Source organism: Lissotriton helveticus, chromosome 1_2 (assembly GCF_964261635.1).
Source record: "Lissotriton helveticus chromosome 1_2, aLisHel1.1, whole genome shotgun sequence".
In the NCBI taxonomy this organism is placed as follows: domain Eukaryota; kingdom Metazoa; phylum Chordata; class Amphibia; order Caudata; family Salamandridae; genus Lissotriton; species Lissotriton helveticus.
In genome coordinates, this window is record NC_136058.1 from 59,582,015 (window position 1) to 59,595,537 (window position 13,523).

The 13,523-nt window shown below is 43.1% G+C and overlaps 1 protein-coding gene across 2 annotated transcripts in view; it reads left to right on the plus strand.

Moving 5' to 3' along the window:
* Positions 1-13,523, plus strand: part of ANKRD13C (ankyrin repeat domain 13C) — a 394,963-nt gene that overhangs the window by 166,884 nt on the left and 214,556 nt on the right. The gene's annotated exons all lie outside the window — the stretch shown is intronic.

The following is a 13,523-nucleotide window of genomic DNA, read 5'->3' on the forward strand; positions in this document are numbered from 1 at the left end:
TGGGGGAGGAGACCTAGCACCTCGCCCAGGATGTGCATTGTTGCAGGCCCAGGAAAGCGGGGGCTCTCCTACCCAGGGGTCCAGCAACATGTCTGCTGTGTGGCTGCCTCTGCAGCCATTCAGCCAGGCGTGGATTGTAGGTCAGGTTTTCAGGGGGCATCTCCAAGATGCCCTCTGGTTCATTTTACATACAATCTCACACTGGCCTCAGTGCGGGTTTAATGTACCGAGAAGTTTGGTACCACACTTGTCAGTCTTCAGTGTAGCCATTATGGTACTGTGGAGTTCGTAATGACAACCTCCCAGCACCATATACTCTTAATGGCATCACTGCACTTACAGTGCCCAGGAATGGCCCTGGGTACTGTACGGGGCCAAAAAGAGAAAATCCCTGTTAAAGTTGTAGCAGACTGGGATCGCTGGTGGTAACCTAAGGGGAGGTAGTAAGTTTATCTACTATTACTTGTAGGTATATCTCAAAACACACTGGCTAACTTAATGAAGTATTTTTAAACTATTTTTAAGCAAGGACACAAGGGTAAAAATGATACAAACAGTTTATAAGGATACACAAAATTTATTATAAGCCTCCCAACTGGGTTACATTCTAAAACATAATTCAAACATTTTAAAATACCATCTAAGGTAGCAACAAATTAAAAGGTTACAGTCAAAACTTTAAAAAGGTCGACGCGGCGTTTCGGTGTTAATCTTGGCACCTTCATCAGGACATTAAAACATTTGACTCCGTATCTACAAGTGAATAACAATGTTTTAGTATCATTGTGTACTACATATTTTCCATGTCCTCCTTATTAACCAAAATGTTATCTGGACTAATCATCTTATGCTGACATCCTACTTCCTCCTCCCCCAGTTTGGAGACCTATTGTCGTTAATCTATAGTACTCCCGGACCTGATAGCAATTAGCTAATTTGTTGCAGATTAATTCTTTTTGATTTTAAGAAACGGCTGTATATACCTGTATCTTAGGTGGGAGGAGCTTATCAATTGCTATCCACCTTGATGCAAATTTTGCCAATCGTTGTACCTGTTCTTTATTCAGCACAGGGTGATTCTGTGAGAAATACATCAACCAAAAATCACCTTTGATTTCTCTCTCTCCAGTGCCCAAAACTCACATATTTGTGGTCATTGAAATCAAAGCTATTACCTTTCAGATAGGACTTGATTTTATCTCTATGCACGGAGGAACCACCGTTGGGGATCAAAGTGAATTTTTCAACCGCTTTGGTCTCTTAGTGACCTGAGTATACAAGAGATCACATATAATTGGTCTCATGTATATTGTGACCAATAATAGGGCCTGAAAGTCTCTTATTGTTAATAGATATCCCATCAATTGTTACTCACCAGCTATTATATGAATGTCTTCTGAGTATTGTCTTTTTGATGCGGTTATATTGAACTTTCCCGCTTTTCAGGATTTGTTCAAGCGTCAGATATTTGGTGGCTATGGATCTAAATGTGAAAAAAACTGATTATAATTAATAATATCTCTAGTTTAATACAGGTTTCTACTTATTTTAACTCCTACTTAAAATCGCTTCTTAAGTGTCTAGAACTTCACCGAACTGGATAAGTATCCTAGAATAATGCCGTGATGTTAGTCGTATGGAGCGATATCTATAATTGTTAAACAATACACATGGACAATACATCCAGTGCCAAGTAAGACTAGCCCCCCGGTTCAAAGTTCCCAAGGAGCTGCATAATCTAGGATATTGCATGGAACTATAAGTAAAAAACCACCCATGAAAAATGCCCTTACTAAGGCTACATAGTCTAGGGTATTGCCTGGAACTGTGCGTAAAATACCGCCCGTGAAGAATGCCCTTACTCAGATAACAAGTCATCAAGAACAGAGCCCAACTGATAACATACCTTATCCTCTTTATTCGGCCTCCCTGTTCCTCCGTGCTGTTGCCTTCATGTCAATGCGAAGTGGAATGAACCCGCAAAGAAGGGGACCGCGTATTTATGCTGCCCCTTCCTACAATGACCCGGAAGTAATACTTATTACATCGTTAAAATTTAAAAACCGCATTTTGTATTACTTAATATTTATTAAGCGTATGTATTTATTAATACTTGCGGTCATAGCCCATTCTCTAGCCCTCTATATCTAAGGGTTTTTCAGCTCCAAGCTCCGGTCACGTTCGAGTCCTACCTATGGAGACCCGGAAGTAGTTGGTACTAACTCCGCTCCTGAAGATCGTATTAATAAAAACTTATTAAAAATTATTTTACTGCGGTTCGACGATGGAATGTGTGCCTGTTATTGGCATGCAGCGACTAATATGTCCTGTTTTATCTTGTAATGCATCATTGCCCCATTGGATAAGTCTGTATGCAGCTTGTGTAATTGGCGGCCATCTTAGTTTGGGAGACTAACCTGGTTAGTGATTTCATAAAGTCAGCCTTTTCCGTGGTTATTAACATCTACTAATTCCTCCTTATCGTTATGTCATTTATACACACAATCAAGTGATTGAAAAACAAACAGTTCAGAAATTCACATTTTGTACGGGAACAGTTCAGAAAACATTTATTTCCGTTTTGAGCGAATGATTCCACATTTTGTACAGGGAACAATTCAGAAAGCATTTCATTTGCGTTATGAACGAATAATTTCTAGTTCATTCTCCCTTTATACAGTTCTCAATTCTGTGGACCATATACTATGCACCCACAGCGAGTGGAAAGTGTATAAAGTGCATAAAGTGGGCTATCTGTATGATAACAATGGCAATTACACTCAGTTTATCTGTATAATATCTACACCTTAAATCTCTTAGCTTTTTGTTACAAATCATCAATTAATGTAATGGTATACATACAGCTTCTATTATTGTATCTTAGCATAATCGTACGGGTATTAGAGCATCAAAAGGTATACAGTGGGCTGTCTGTCTGCTTAAGATAGTCATTACGATCAGTCTATCTCTCTAGTAACTCGAAGCTAACATCTTTTGTTACAGATCAACAATTGCTAGTATTATGGTATCATCACATGGTATCATCACATAAACATGCTGATATTCCAATCATCAAATGGAGGGATATTTTGAATCGCATCTTAAATTAATAATGTCATATAAACAGTCTTTCCCATTCCTCTCTATTATTGAGTCCTGTTCTAAAGGTGTTGAATAACGACATAAAAAACTGCTCCCTTTTCTTTCTTTTAGTATTATCGTCACCTCCTCTAATACTGTGGGAAATGGCTTCTACACCCCCCCCACTTCCGATCTTCTATTTTGTGATTGTGGGTTATCCAGTGTTCCACTAAGGGAGCAGTCAGCTTTTTGGTTCTGATGGCAGATTTGTGTTCTGTAATCCGCGTTTTAACCTCTCTTGCCGTTTCCCCTATGTAGGCCTTATCACATGGGCATTTTATTATATAGATCAAATTTTTTATCTTGCAATTAATAAAACTTTTGATCTTGTGATTAATCCCATTGTAGGTGATTATATTGCCCTTAAGCTGTGTTGTGCAGTTACAGCACATATTACATGTAAAATTTCCAGTAGGCAGTGGGTTATTGTCAATAGTGAACAACATTTATCCTGAGCTAACATAGAAAAAAAATATATGTTCAGTTGAATGAATCACAAATCACTATTTTTTCTTCTTTTTCTTTCTTTTATTTCACGTGATGAATGTTCATAAAACTTCTCTAGCCGACACGTGTTTCGTCTGAATTGGTGTTACCCACAGACTTCTTCAAGGCTTATTTTCATTCTGAACGCCAGAGATACTTTCTGTTGGAGACGAGAGATCGTCACGGGTGGAAAATACCCGAGTGATATAAATTGGAGAGAACAGACTGATACTACCCTTTTACTAATGGGCTGGAAGAACACGGAGAATTAACACATTGGATACATCAACCCCAAGAGACATTGCAGTAGGGGTGACAAGAAAGAAATCTTACAGGTCAAAATTGAATGAAAATAAGCCTTGAAGAAGTCTGTGGGTAACACCAATTCAGACGAAACATGTGTCGGCTAGAGAAGTTTTATGAACATTCATCACGTGAAATAAAAGAAAGAAAAAGAAGAAAAAATAGTGATTTGTGATTCATTCAACTGAACATATATTTTTTTTCTATGTTAGCTCAGGATAAATGTTGTTCTGTATAAAAGGGCATGGACTTGATCATGCCTGTTGTGTTTAGTGAGATGGCCTAAACCATATCCTTGGAGCTTTCCAGATTGTACTAATCCTGACAGATATCACTGTGACCCAGCGCAAGTGTAACCTAGCCATCAATTCTTGTATTAGCTATTTATTGTCAATAGTGCCCTGGGTTGTCCGACTCATCTCTTTGAAAGTGTGAACTAGGCAGTTTCTTATCGACCTGTTCCTACGGAAGCTAAACATTGGTTTTGGTATGGTAACATTCTGTCTGTCATTTAATAGTGACCAATTCCGGTTAATGATATTTTTAATTTTGTTACTAACTGTACTATAGTTTGTTACAAAAATTAATTTGTCTTTTGTATTATCCTTAATCTGTTTGTCTTTTTCAAATAGGGCATTTCTGTCATAATACTTGGCGCGTTTATACGCTTTTTTAATCAGGTTTTTGGGATAACCCCGATTCTTCAAATTCTCTGATAGGACATCTGCATGTTTATTAAAGTCCTGCATATTCGAACAGTTACGTCTTATTCTAAGGTATTGTCCAAAAGGTATATTATCCTTTTGGCATCTTGGGTGATTGCTTTTGTAATGTAATAAAGTATTCCTATCAGTAGGTTTGGTATAAAGGTCAACCCCTAAGGTTGCATTTTCCACTCGGATCTTAATGTCTAGGAATTCAATAGTTTTTTTATTGTAGTTTTTGGTGAATTTGAGGTTTTCGTCACCAGAGTTAAGCCAAAGGATAAACTCAGTTAGTTTCTCAAGATCGCCTGTCCAGATAAAGAAAATCTCGTCGATATACCTCGACCAGTACGTTATATTTTCGCTAAATGGTGCCATTTCATTGAATATGTGCTTGTCCTCGAAGGCCGCTACATATAAACATGCCAGACTCGGGGCACAGGTAGCCCCCATGCTGGTCCCCTTTATTTGTTTAAAAAAATCATTTTTGAACAAAAAAATGTTATTTTGTAAAATTATTTTTGCACAATCCAGAATGAATATTGAATGATCACTGAGATCTTCATGTCCTGTTTTTAAGAGACCCTCTAACATTTTGATGGTATCATCCTGTGGGATGTTAGTATAGAGGGCCTCTATGTCTAGGGTAACTAACCATTGATTGTTGGCATCATAAGGAAGGCCTTCAATTTTGTCAATCATACAAGTAGTGTCTTTAATGTATGCTTTTTGACTCACCACTATAGGTTGCAGAAATGTATCTATATATTTACTCAGTGGCTCTGTTATCGAGTTGATGCTAGAAACAATCGGACGCATAGGGGGGTCAGCTATGTTCTTGTGAACTTTAGGAAGCCCATACAGTGCTGGAATTATTGGTGCCGCATTTTTTAAAAATTTATATTCATCTGGGCAGATTATATTGTCTTCTATTGCAAAACTGAATAGGGTGTTCACTTGTAGGATCAATTCATTCCACTCCTGTCTGCTCGAACGGCAATAATGCTCCGTGTTGTTTAACAGGAGCATCATCCTATTGTCATAATCATCTGTTTTCATGAGAACTATACTGCCACCCTTATCTCCGGGTTTGATCGTTATGCTATTATTGTTTTCCAAGTTCTTAAGTGCTGCTCTTTCATCATTACTCATGTTATTCGCACCTGGAGTTGGGTGTGATAATAGATCTGCGATATTACTTTCTACCAGCTTTTCAAAAAGGTCCACTTGCTTATGTACCAGATTTATATTTGGAGTCCATTCAGACATCGGTTTTAGACCAGATTTATTGCTAGGGCCTATTCTTGGAGGTTTGTCTCTGAAATAATCCTGGAGCCTGATTTTTCTAAAAAAAAAACTTTTAGGTCTCTTTCTAGGTTGTACTTGTCTACTTTGGTACTTATGGCAAAACCCAAACCCTTTTCAAGAACATCTTTTTCTATTTGGGTTAAAGTGATATCTGAAAGGTTTATAATTGCTGCCTTTTGATTTAATCCCATTTGGGTTGACTCCTTGTGTAGTATCTTCTCTGTTGTTGAGGTTGAGGGAAAAACTTCCCTCTCCCATTGCCTCTTGATTGATTCTGGTATGTCTGATGGTTCCCACGTCCCCTTTGTCCTAAAAAAGATAGTGGTTCTCTATTAGGAGTTGAGGTAGATTCACCTGTTTTGTTTTTCTCACTTGTTTTTCTCACTTATGTTTTCGTTTTCAGAATCCGTACTTGTGTAAGATGAATCTGTAAACGTCACTCTTTTTTTGGGGTATGTACGCCGTGGTTGTTGCCATTGGTTTCTACTCTGGAAGTTTTTTCTCGGGCGATCAAAAAAGTCTTTTTGTGTGTAGGGATAGACTATCTCAGTATTATAGTTGGCCACATCCTTGCTAAATGTATTGCTTTTTTTACCATAAAGGTAGTCCCTGTAACCAGAGACGTCCTTTTCAATTTCATCGAGTTTCCTCTTAGCGTCTTCATAAGCCGTGGTGTCTAATTTGGCTTCTAACTCTTCTATCTCTTTTTTTTCTATTATTAGGATGGCATTTGCAGTCTCTATTATCAACAACATCCAGTCCCTGCTGCATCTGTTGGCGATCAGCACCTGGGCCCACACCACTGGCATAGGGCACCCAGCTAGAGGGGTGACTGACGTATGCCAGGGCAGTGGGTTCGTGGGCATGGCATACAGGGATGTGTGCCATGTCGACTTTGTTTAGTTCTGTACCTAGTCACTCACCCTGCCAAAGGCAGTGTGTGGGTACCCAGGTACAGGGCCCCTAGGGGTGGCACAATAAGTGCTGCAGCCCTTCGGGTCTTCTCTGGTCACCATGCCCTGGGTACCTAGGGTACCATTTACTAGGGGCTGATAGGTGGCCAGAGATGCCAATTGGGTTTTGTTTCAACACAATTTTTAGGGAATCAACACAGGCCCTGGGTACCTGGTTGGCAGGAGCCCAGGGCACACTCAGTCAAAGCACATCAGCAGTCAGAAAAAAGTGGGGGAATACCAATGCAAGAAAGATGGCACTTTCTCACACCTATTTGCTGAAATGGCACCCCCTCTCTGATCCAGATCATCACCACTCTAGGGTATGCAGAGAATGTGGTGCCAGGCCTGGCCGCGCCAAAGTCGCTGTAGCGCCTTTCCTTCCTTCGCTGTGTGGTGCACCTCTTGTAGTAGCGCTATCTGCTCTATTCTCCTATTGAGGTAGAAGACTTTGTACCTCTTTGACATAGTGTGCATACCGCGTATGTTCCAGGACATGCATTTCCCCAACACCCACTCCCCAGGACAAGTAGGTGGTCACTCCCTCAATCCAAACCAGTAACCTGAGTTAGAAAATCAAGTTCTCCCACATTTGAAAGAGATGGGGGGATGGGCAACTGTTACCCTGCGGCACTCTTCCCTCCTCCAGTGAAGTCTGCAGGATATCTCGATGCAGCCCGAAATAAGAAAAAGAGATCTTCAACGTCATTGCCCCAGAGTAGCTATGAAAGGTGTCTTATTGTCCCCTTTTGTATTCCTGTATTGTTGCGTAGTTGATCATACGAGGTTGTCTGATGATCTCTGCGTCTCCTTGGGGACGGCAAGGCTCGAGGCTCCTGAACTAATCGAGCCACGATGCTAGTTGGAGGCCCTTGCAGCGTTCTCTCCCTCCAGCGTCCATGGGCCTGTGTCTCCCCCACTGATTTGCGCCACCACGCTCTGTTGTCTAATTTGTGCTTCCGCCTGTGATGTTGCTGCCAAACTACGTGGCGCCTTTCCGCATCAAGAGCAAAATACGCTGATTCCTCAGTCTGTCTGTGGCCTCCTACTGCAGGTTCTGGTCCAGCCAGTCCCAGACTTCTTGTCGTGTCAGAAAGAATTTAGCGCCATCCTGTGCCACAACCCGCAGTCTGGCCGGAAAGAGCATTGTAAATGGGAGGCCAAGCTGGCACAGCTGTCTAGCTTCCTGAAATTAAGCTCTTTTCAGTTGCACCTCCAGAGAAAAGTCTGGGAATATTCGTACTTCGGTATTGTCTACGCGGAGTTCTCCTTTGTGGCGAGCCTGAGTCAAGATGTGGCCTTGATCTGTGTACTGGAGGAGTTGCGCCACCACCGGTCAAGGCGGTGCTCCCAGCATGGGTGGGCGTGCTGGGACTTGATGTGCCTGTGCAAGAGTGAAAAACGTACAGAGAGATCCATAGGCGTAGCCTCACAGCCAGTCTTCAGCTGCCAGGGCCTTTCCTCCTCTAATCACTGGCATGTAGGGGGGGGAGGAGTCATGTGTCTCATCCCTCTCAGTGGCTGGATGACTGTGCCTCACTTCATATCCAGCACAGTCTTCTGAAGTACACTCTGTCCCACTCACTGCCCAATGGCGCTGTTGGTGATGACCCCTTTATCTGGGTAGCAGGAGCCCTGTGGTCCATGGACTTGACTGACTAGCCCCTCTGGGGCCCTGCAACACAGGCCAGGCTGGCTTCTCGCACCCGACCTCCTTACTGTGATTGGGGTGCCCTCTGCAGGTGCCATTTCAGAAGGAGACCATCACCCATTAAAGTGAACCAGGAGTCTTGCTGCATGTAGCATATGATGTAGACTTCCAGTTTTCTGCATGCATTCAGTCATCCTGAACCAAAGGAAGTTAAAAACAAGCATTTGCAATGCAATAGGTCTTGCATTAATTAAGTTTGAGCTATTGGCATAGCTAAATATTGCAACACCAATTGCATCAAAAGTCTAAATTGTAGGTCAAAAAATGTGTATTTATATTTGTAGCAATGGTGGCATGCTGCGCTTTAGATGAATATGTTTAAAAGTAAAGTGCGCCATACTGCGATTGCTACAATAGTTAATTGTGGATGCGTTAACAATTGATGTGTGCACAGATGGCTGGGGGTGTGTGTGCCTGTAGAAATTGTGCACTGATAGCTGGTGGTGTGCGTGCCTGGTGGAAGTGTGCACTGCTGACTGGTGGTGTGTGCGCCTGGTGAAAACATGCACTGATGGCTGGTGGTGTGTTAGTGCCTGGTGAAAGCGTGCACTGACAGCTGGTGGTGTGTGTGTGCCTGGTGAAAGCGTGCACTCTCGGCTGGTGGTTTGTGCTTGGTGGAAGCGTGCACTGTCGGCTGGTGGTGTTTTTGCCCGGTGAAAGCGTACACTGACGAATTATGGTGTTTGTGCCTGGTGAAAGTGTGCACTGATGGTGTGGTTGTGTGTGTGTGTGTGGTTGTCTGTGTGGTTGTGTGTGTCCTTGTGTGTTTATTGGTTGTGCGTGTGTTTATTGGTTGTGTGTGTGAGGTTTTGTGGTTGTGTGAGGTTTTGTGGTTGTGTGAGGTTTTGTGGTTGTGTGAGGTTTTGTGGTTGTGTGAGGTTGTGTGTGTGAGAGGTTGTGATTGTGTGTGTGAGGTTGTGTGTGTGTGAGAGGTTGTGTGTGTGTGTGTGTGTGTGAGGTTGTGTGTGTGTGTGTGTGTGTGAGAGGTTGTGTGTGTGTGTGTGAGAGGTTGTGTGTGTGTGTGTGTCAGAGAGAGGTTGTGTGTGTGTGTGTGTGTGTCAGAGAGAGGTTGTGTGTGTGTGTGAGGTTGTGTGTGTGTGAGGTTGTGTGTGTGTGAGGTTGTGTGTGTGTGAGGTGTGTGTGTGAGGTGTGTGTGAGCTTGTGCTTGTGTGAGGTGGTGTGTGTGTGGTTTGTGTGTGTGGTTGGGTCTGTGGCTGGTGTTGCCATGTTCTGTCTCCCAACCGTCTACATGGACCTTCAGTAGATGGTGGATTTCTATCATACTCATCATCACGCCATTGTAACAGCCACTGAAAGCACTATGCCTGCTCACTTCACTCTCAGAGAGAACAAAAGCACAGCCCTCATAAAGGAATGAGGAGACACACCCAGACAGAAGTGGGTAGGAGGCAGGAGCTACCTCAGATATATCTTGACGTTCTGGGAAATGTACGGTGAGGGAAGACTAAAGAGAGGTGGGTCAGTGTGGCAGGGAAATATGTATATTTTGAAATATATGTGCACATTGGAACATGAAAGGGATTGGAGTGTAACACTAGACTAAGTATCTTGCTTTCATGAATATCGAGAACGACAGAATAAGAGCTGGGAAGACGCCATACACACAAGATGAAATATATGGAGGCAATGTGCGCTACATTTCACTAAAGAATGCCAGCGACAAAATACACAGAGCCACAGGGTGTTAGAAGGGAGTTCGGACAGTGGAACAAAGAAATATAGCAAAGAGAGTGAACGGAGGAATTGATGCAGAAAAGCACGAATGAATCGCTGCAGTGAGTCATGGGAAAAGACGGAAAACGTGCATGCGAAAGTAAGGAAGCAAGCTGAACGGCAGGGGTGTAAAAGGAGGCTAGAAAGGAGGAGAGAGGAGAAAAGAAGGGAGGGGAGGCGAAGTGGCGGGAAGAATAGAGAGGGCATGAAGGGATCGAAGGCAAGGGAAAGAAAGGGAAGATGGACGCGATTAAGAGGAGCCACAGATGGGCTTCAGAAAAAGATGGGTCTATGACAAAGGACTCCATCAAACAGGGCAGTAAATACTTCCTACTTGTTGCCACTGTAATGTCGTGCACCAGGCCAAATAAAAAGCGGCAATAACGCCTTGAACTTAATAAAGGAAAGTAAGAACAGTATTGACAGCAAAAAATAGTATTTGAGGAGACTGATGGGTGCAGCACCTTCCTCTTCTGGTGAAAGTCCACAAAAACGACAAAGTGCCTTTAAAAATGTGAAAAGCTTCGAAATAAAATGAACTAGTACCCAAATAAATACTTAAGCAACACTTTTGTTGCTGTTGGGAACCAAAATAAAACATCAAAAGGCACATGGATTCGTATCACACTTAACAAGTGGAAACCCTAGGTGACGCACTGTGATGAAAGCATATATACAGGTTGAGTTGGTATGTACATGTAAAGAAACCTTGTGGCATGAAAAGTGACTGTTTGAATGGGAGGCCAAAAAAAAAAGATACTGGGGAAGAGGTTTGTTATCCGAGTACCAACTAAATGTTGAAACATAACATTAGGGCGATGGGGCCAGACAGCATTCCTGATCACCAAGGACAATTTTGACAAATTAATGTGGGAAGGGGTGTAAAGGGGAGGCATTAAAACAGGAGTTGCTATGGTCCTGCAGCCACCCCTCCCCACCAGAGGCAAGAAATGCGTGGACATATTAGCGTAGGACTGCCATGCAGTATCTCACCATGATAGTATAGTCCATCAAGATCAGGAACAGAGATAAGGGCCGGGCAGTTAACAAAGCATCGAACCCCTAGGCTTTCCAAGCCCCCCCACCCCTAGTAATGTGACGGTCACGTGGGTTCAGACAGACAATACTGAACTACCAGCTAATGTGGCATTAAATATAACATGATCCTTCTGGATATCACTTTGCTGCTTTTGTTATAAACTACATGAAAGATATGTAAAATAGCCCTTATCTAATAAAAGGTATAGCTGGTGGAAGAGCTGGGTCTAGAGGGGGAGAGTAACATATGTGTCTTCAAATGAAACCATGCACAGAACATTGCCTTTTGATGTGGAGCGAGAGATAAGAGGGGGCATGGCCTGGTTTCAGTATTGCGGACTGTGTAACCAAGAAACCTAACGTCCTGGCTTTCCCTTGAACACATTGAGTCTATCTGGACAAGTCACTTTAGCTCCACGTTTCTACAGTGATTTTGGATCATGGTCTGCTTCACATCACCACCTCCCTCGCATATGGATGCCCATATATAATTTCATGTAACAGCTTAGAGCACACCACAAACTAAATTGTTTCCACTCTTACTTATGGCAAACATATGTGTGACGCAATTGTAGTCCCCTCACGGAAAGTTGAAATTTATAAAATATCACATTATTCAGGGATTGGAGCATTTTACAGCTAGAGATCTGATGTGGGAGGAAGTTGGACAGCTAGGGTCCTCCGATAAACAGTCAGTTACACTGATTTTTTTATTACCTAAACAGACTCAATGACTAAAAGCACTGTGACTCGGTAACACGAGGATCAACAGCCATGCCTTGCCCTGGGACGCCATGTTGGGTGTAGCGCCCTCCACCAGTAGACCGGAGGACATGGGCCCGGGTGCAAGCAATGAAACTTGCCCCTTTGGCTGTTGTTGGGATAATTAATACAACTACTATCGGGGCCCAGTGCCCCCCTCGGGGATTTGTATCCCGATTCCGCTGCACCAATGATAGAAGCTAAGTCCCTGCTCTCCACGCACCTCTCGGGTGTCACGAAGCGCTGCTCCGGCCGGGGAAGGCGGGTTGCAGTTTTAGGAGGCAGCGCCCCAGAAGCAGGGATTTACATATGCGCTGGATGGATAGCTCAGCTAAGCGAGTTAAAGGTTGTCGGCATTATGAATCAAGGGCTGATGTGTGTGTGTGTGTGGGTGGGTCAGAAAACAAGGATCAAAACTAATAGCGGGAAGAGAGGTATAAAAAGAAATGTCTGTGTATCTGGGGCAAGGAGCACAAGCTACCGTCAGAATCAGTAGTTCAAAAGAAATTGGTTCTGTCGGGTGCGAACAGCACTTCTTATTTGATTTTCAAACCAGAAAAAACAACAACTCAAACCCCCTCTGAAAAGAAAAGAGAAAGGCAACTTCTTTTATTTTATTTTCAGAGGGAGTTTGAGTTGTTGTTGTTTGTTCTGGTTCGAAAATCAAATAAGAAGTAAAACCCTCTTTGATAAGTAAGTGCTGTTCGCACCCGACAGAACCAATTTCATCAATTACCCAGTTTCTGAGGGACACAGGGTCAACCCCGTTGTTTTTATAAACCATCAGAATCAGGGCAGATGACTCCAGAAAGGGTAAAGCAATGGACGTGCATGGCCAGGCTTGTGACTGCACGCTGGTGGGAGTGAGTGGGGATGCGGTAACAGCAGATGTGCTGACCAACCAAAGCGCTTGGAGTCCGCTCGCTCTGCCTACAGCATTATGTTTTCTTGTTTAAGCATTACTAGTTATGCAAAGCCATACACAAGATACCGGGCACTACAGACGCCTTCAAAAATGAGCACCTAGGTTAACTAAATATGTCAGTGCCACTGTAAATATACCACAAGTTATGTGTGCTCCGAAGCAGGGGGTGAAGTGAGGACTCCCTAAGCGGCCATTACGAGCATGCACGCTACACACAAAATAAGCTCTCGGCATTGCTGTGCAAGGGAGCGCATTCCTTTGAAGTCTGATGCGGGGGAGCGGATTCCTTTGAAGTCTGATGCCGAGGCTCAGACAAATGGTGTGCGATGTACACGCGCCTGGCTCACATGCACTGTACCTAATCTGCAGTTTGGGTAGACTTTTGAAAGCCTTACTATAATCTCGCCAAACAAGCATTGCAAAAGCAATGCTGTAGACGAGACCTAAATAGTGGAAGC